The 6,005-nt window shown below is 37.2% G+C and overlaps 1 pseudogene; it reads left to right on the top strand.

Annotated features, from left to right (window-relative positions):
* Positions 1-1,623: 1,623 nt before the first annotated feature.
* On the top strand, positions 1,624-3,168 carry LOC143531887 (tryptophan decarboxylase TDC2 pseudogene; annotated as a pseudogene).
* Positions 3,169-6,005: the final 2,837 nt, after the last annotated feature.

Below are 6,005 nucleotides of genomic sequence, written 5' to 3'. Positions count from 1 at the left end.
ACCTCGGAAATAATCTAGCAAGCCCTAAACCTAGCAGTTCTGTTAGCCACAGCCGTTCGTCGAAAGTCTTGGCGATCTTCTGGATCAAAGGGTTCTATTACGAAACTTTGACGGCCATGATTATGGAGATAAAACTAATGTTTTAATTCTACCCGTTTAAGATAACCATACCCGTACCATATCCGTAACCTGACCCATAGCCCGCGAATTTTCAATCTAGGATTAATGAGAGAGCTTTATTTTCAAATGGAGGCATCTCGTGGCTAGAAAAAAAAAGGGTGCGACATGAGAACTTGAAGTGATTTCAATTATATAGTTATCATATAATTTGTGGCCTACAAAATTTACGTGCATTGATCAACTGCCCAGCTCGCTCACTCAAGGGTCTACCTTGAAGTCTTCTGGACAAAAAAACAAAACAAGTACATAGAGAAAAAAACACCAATATAACCTTGTCTCATCAAATTTTGCTATTTATGTAAATATGTATATAGTATATATCCTTTTAACAATTGTTCATCTCATTCTCACGTGTAAGAAAGGTCTTGAGTTTCTTTCAGACACAAATTATTAACATAATATAATTTTTAGTTCCGCATTAAATAAACTAGTTATGATTTGCAGTAATAGGAATAATATATTTGTAGATGTGATCTCTAAATATATTGTATTGATAGTTAACTAGTTTTTCTATCCGTATGTTGCGCCGGGCAGCTGACAAAACCCTAGCATTAAAGCATATGCCTTGGTAAAAGTCCGAGTTTACGACGATGAGTTGACACGAATTCGGTCAGTACCAACTTAAGGTACCAAAATTAAAAACAAAAGGGTCAGCAATACTCGGGCATTGTGGCGTGAGTCAGTAAAACAGAGTTATTAGTCTCAGGATTAGTGACGCTAAGTCGACACCAAATTCAATTTGTTTCAATTACGCTTGTTACGATACCAAAACTACGAAAAGAAAAACTTTGTTCAATGTTGGACCGCCACTTGGACCAATAAGAAGCTAGCGGCACCAAACTTTGAATTTATATATATTAGATAATAGATAATTGAGATATTATATTAGTGAAGTTATTGTAAATATATATTGAAAAGATAATGAGGGGGCCAAGAGATTTATGTGATTATCATCTTCCTATATGCAGCTAATGTCTAAAAAAGATATGTTGCAGTTAATTGCCGCTAGGAGTGACGAATTTGGAGGACTACCTTCGATTAAGGGTAAATCGTCATTCCTAAGTCCAATTAAAGATAACCTGCCAACCATTCTTACACTTCGTACCACCCTTTTTAGTTTACACACCTATCTTAATAGTCCTTTCTAGTGACAACAAGGTTAGCCCCCAAGTGATCATAAGCCCATAGAAAACATGAGTTGATTTTAAACACGGCATTCAATACTCACCTAACTTCCTACATTATGTGATTAATAAAATAAGGTTAGCCCCAAGTGATAGAAAGCCCATAAAAAACACGATTGCTAAATACTGCATTCAATACTCACCTACCTTATTTGAGTACTACATAAAACAGTGCGATGTAACCTTCCATCTATAAATACATCACCATTTCTCCATCCCAATTCGCCAATTCCAAATACTTCACTTCAACCCCACAAAAATGGGAAGCCCTGGTTTCGACCTTACCACATTCCCACAATTATCCGATTATTCCAAAGACTTCGAACCCCTCAACCCCGAAGAATTTCGCGCCAACGCCCACAAAGCGGTCGATTTCATCGCTGATTACTACAAAAATATCGAAAACTATCCGATTCTCAGCCACGTTCAACCCGGTTACCTCAAAAACCGCTTGCCCAAGACCCCACCCGACACGCCCGAATCATTCGACACAATCCTAAAAGATGTCCAAGACGATATTATGCCCGGCATGACACATTGGCTAAGTCCAAACTTTTTTGCATATTTTTCGGTTTCGGTGAGCTCGGCCGCGTTCATTGGTGAACTTTTGTGCACTGGCTTTAATGCGGTCGCGTTCAGTTGGGTTGGTTCACCGGCTGCGACTGAGCTCGAGATGGTGGTGATGGATTGGCTCGCGGTTATGCTTAACCTCCCGAAAAGCTTCATGTTTTCGGGTTCGGGTGGTGGGGTTTTGCAATCCACCACAAGCGAGTCGACTTTGTGCACCCTAGTTGCAGCTCGTGATCGTGTGCTTAATAATATTGGCATTGAACATATCGGAAAGTTAGTCGTGTACGGGTCAGATCAAACTCATGCTATGTTCAAGAAAGTATGCAAGGTAGCTGGCATTCATCCGAAGAATATTCGGTCAGTACCAACGTATTTGGAGAATGAATATTCTCTTGATCCTGAAACTCTCCAAAAAGTCATTGAAGCTGACGTGGAACAAGGGTTTGTTCCGCTTTTTCTATGCCTTACAATTGGGACCACCTCCACGACTGCAGTGGACCCCATTAATGCCCTTGCTGACGTGGCAAATAAGTATGATATGTGGGTTCATGTGGACGCGGCTTATGGTGGCAATGCATGCATATGTCCGGAGTATAGACCTTATCTTGATGGAGTTGAGAAAGTTGATTCACTGAGTTTGAGTCCGCATAAGTGGCTACTTAGTTACGCGGAGTGTTGTTGTCTATGGGTGAAAAACCCTAAGTTGATTGTTGACTCACTGAGTATGAATCCTGAGTACTTAAGAAACAAGCATAGTGAGTCGGACTCGGTGGTGCCGAGTTACAAGGATTGGCAAATCGGGGTGTGCCGAAGGTTCAAGTCTATACGTTTATGGTTCATCCTACGTAGTTATGGTGTTGAAAATTTACAAAATCATATTCGGTCGGATGTTCGAATGGCGATAACGTTTGAACGCCTTGTGAAATCGGATGCGAAGTTTGAGATTGTTGTACCACGTCGGTTTTCCTTGGTGTGTTTTCGCTTAAAACAGTTCCATAGCTTTGACTCGGGCTACATTGAGTTGCTAAACAAAAAGCTACTCGAGCGAGTCAACTCAACAGGGCGAGTTTACCTCACACACACCGTGGTTGATGGGACTTATATGTTGAGGTTTGCGGTGGGAAGCACACTCACAGAAGAACGACATGTGATTGGTGCTTGGGAGATAATAAAGGATGTGGCTAATACCATGGTGAACGAGCATGAATCTTTAAATTGCAAGTAAAATCATATTATTATTTGAATATTTAAAATAAATTAACCGTACGTGTGATTTGATGGTTGAGATGAATATTGAAATAAAGTGTGTGTGTGAATGTGTGATTTGTGATTGAGAAACATGTTTGATATTGTTATTTGAGTCGAATAAACGATGTTTTTAATTTTTGTGTTTGTTTTAATGTAAGAAAAGATTCAATATTAATTTAAATATTTTTTTTAGTGTAGTTACGATCTCTCGAGCTATTCAACAATAAACATAAACTTAACCCAACAATACTCCACCCTTAAAACATTCAAGAATCACAAAATAAAGAAAAAAAACCTTGAAAAACACAAACAATTTTGTAGCATCCATTGGCTCTTTAGATCAACTCGATTGGCGGACGCCATTTAGTTCATCCGAAGGAATTCGGGACTATGTAAACGGAAGTCCATGGTGGATGCCACTCTAGATTCCCAACTAACCCGCTGATCGACCTCATCTTATCCATTGTAGCTGCTGATTATTCAGCAGGCTTCGATAGGTTCTGGTCTATTGAAGAAGCATTTTGTCACCATATGGGTGCAGTTGTTGGTACCCATTTTGGGATAGGAGATGTGGCTTGCTGCGGGGATGGTGTTGGTGCAAATGGAGCGTGTTTCAGTGTTTCTGGTGCAAACAACACCAGTGAGGGTGCCTGTTTCAAGGTTGGTTCTGATGTGGGTGAGGGAGGTTGTTTGGGGGTTGGGTTTTGAACAATAACAAAAGTTGGTGTGGGTGTAAGGGCATCGGTGGCGGTGAAAGAAATCGAGGAGCTGTGGTGCTATCAGAACAGGCCACGGTAGTCAAAAGATGGCTCATGAATACCTCTTGAGATTGCATCATAGATATCGCATTGTAGTTTGCATCTGATTGAGGATTGACCTGTGTATACATACTCATCAAACTCTTCACCAGATAAGGTTTGAGCGTCCATTGAAGATCGGAGCGTCCATTGTGATGATAAAAACATAAAAGAGAAATACTTAGAGGAGATACGAAAATTTCAACTTCAAATACTTAGAGCCCCTGACCATATACACCGGGAGAGGATTCGTGAACACGAGTAGTGGTATCGGTGCTTATTAAAATATTTGATAACGGAAAATTCATCAGGACCGTAGTTAGGAAAAATTTATCAGACTATAAAAACACCATGATTCTTATTTCTTATACTGGGGATAAACCCCATTTTTATACAAACATAAGTTTAATAGGGATAAACCCTAATTTACAAAACATGTTTATTTATTCTGGTGATAAGCCAGTTATTTAAGCTGGAAAGCCTGTAGGCCTCAATCCTGAGTCTTTAACAAGTCACCTGAAATATGGTTAAAAAATATTTGATCAGCAAGAAATACTGGTGAACACATTCATTTGTAAATGACACATTTTTACAATTACAAGATTAATATGTTTCTACACATGCCTGCTTACAAATTACCGAAAGGTACTTCTCACTAGACCGTATCTGTGACTGTGATCATATTACTTATTAGCTAACACTTGTCCAATAAGTAACGTTAATAAGTCATCAGGTAAGCCTTGTATACAAAACCACACAATACCAGTAGTAACCATCCCGTAAGTCTACAGAGAATTAATCACTGTAATATAACCAAAACCTTTTGAAAATATTTTGAAAGTAAGTATTAAAAATCATCATGACAGTATTGGAAAACCAGTGGTTTCACGTAAATGTGAGTTGTACAAAAACTCGAAGTCTCACCTTGAAAGTTTACAATCAAAGAGCTTCATGGTATTATGCACCTAGTTAAACACAATGTAGTACAGATTAGTATTAATCAATAATTATAACGATAATCACGAGATTAGAAACTTTACACGATTGCACAAAATCTCACCTTGTTCAGGCAGAGCTTTTGATTCGTGCACGAAAGCTTCTTTCGATCGGATAAGGTATTGTTACGGCTATTCGAGGTATTATACTACACTCATATATATATACATATGGGTAGAATCAAATGAAAACTCCTCTTAAAGAGAAAACTTAAAAACTCTTAAAGAATTATTTTTAACTTTTAATTTTTTTTGTAGTTTCTTGTTTTCCCATTATTCTTATATGTTGCTATTGTTCCGAAAAAAATGAAACAACTTGTCAGTAACCTCGTCGGTGTAGTGCACATGTGTAATGGTGTGCATTGAATATATGCAAAAGTTTTGTAATAAACTATTGTACATATGCAACATAAGACTAATACGCTCGAATACACATTAGTACGTATGTGTAATACAACATTAATGCACATGTGCGCTACATTGAATTTTGTTTTTTATTTTTGCATATAATACAACACTATTAAACATAAAAAATACATAGTAATACACATGTGTAATACAACAACATCGCACAATAATGCGTATGTGCATTACAACGTTTTTTCTTTTTATTTTTTTGCATTTTTTTTCGAGTGAAGGGTAACAAAATATAAGAATAGTGGCAAAACTGAAATTTGAAAATATTTTATTTTTAATTAAAAATAATTCTTTAGAAGGTTTTAAGTTTTTTCTTTAAGGATGAGATTAAAAATTTTAATCTCAGTCTCAAATCGACACATCAGTCTCAAATCAACGCCACATCAGATTAAAAATTTTATAAAAAATCTCTAACTTTCTTCGTTAACATGAAACCTCCACAAAACCATTAAAAAATTATTCAAATTGTGTGTGTGCGTGTGTATATGTATGTACTAGTCTGAGGCCCGTATATTACACGGATAATTGATGAAAATTTTAAACTTCAACCATTAAGTGAAATACAGTCAACAAAATGATCATAAATTGTTAATACAACTACAATTTACATTAAA

Source organism: Bidens hawaiensis, unplaced genomic scaffold (genome assembly GCF_021521415.1).
Source record: "Bidens hawaiensis isolate Kalapana, Puna unplaced genomic scaffold, B.hawaiensis_p1.1 tig00009285_1, whole genome shotgun sequence".
In the NCBI taxonomy this organism is placed as follows: domain Eukaryota; kingdom Viridiplantae; phylum Streptophyta; class Magnoliopsida; order Asterales; family Asteraceae; genus Bidens; species Bidens hawaiensis.
The sequence above is the reverse complement of the archived record's forward strand: the minus strand, read 5'-3'. Positions and strand labels throughout refer to the sequence as shown.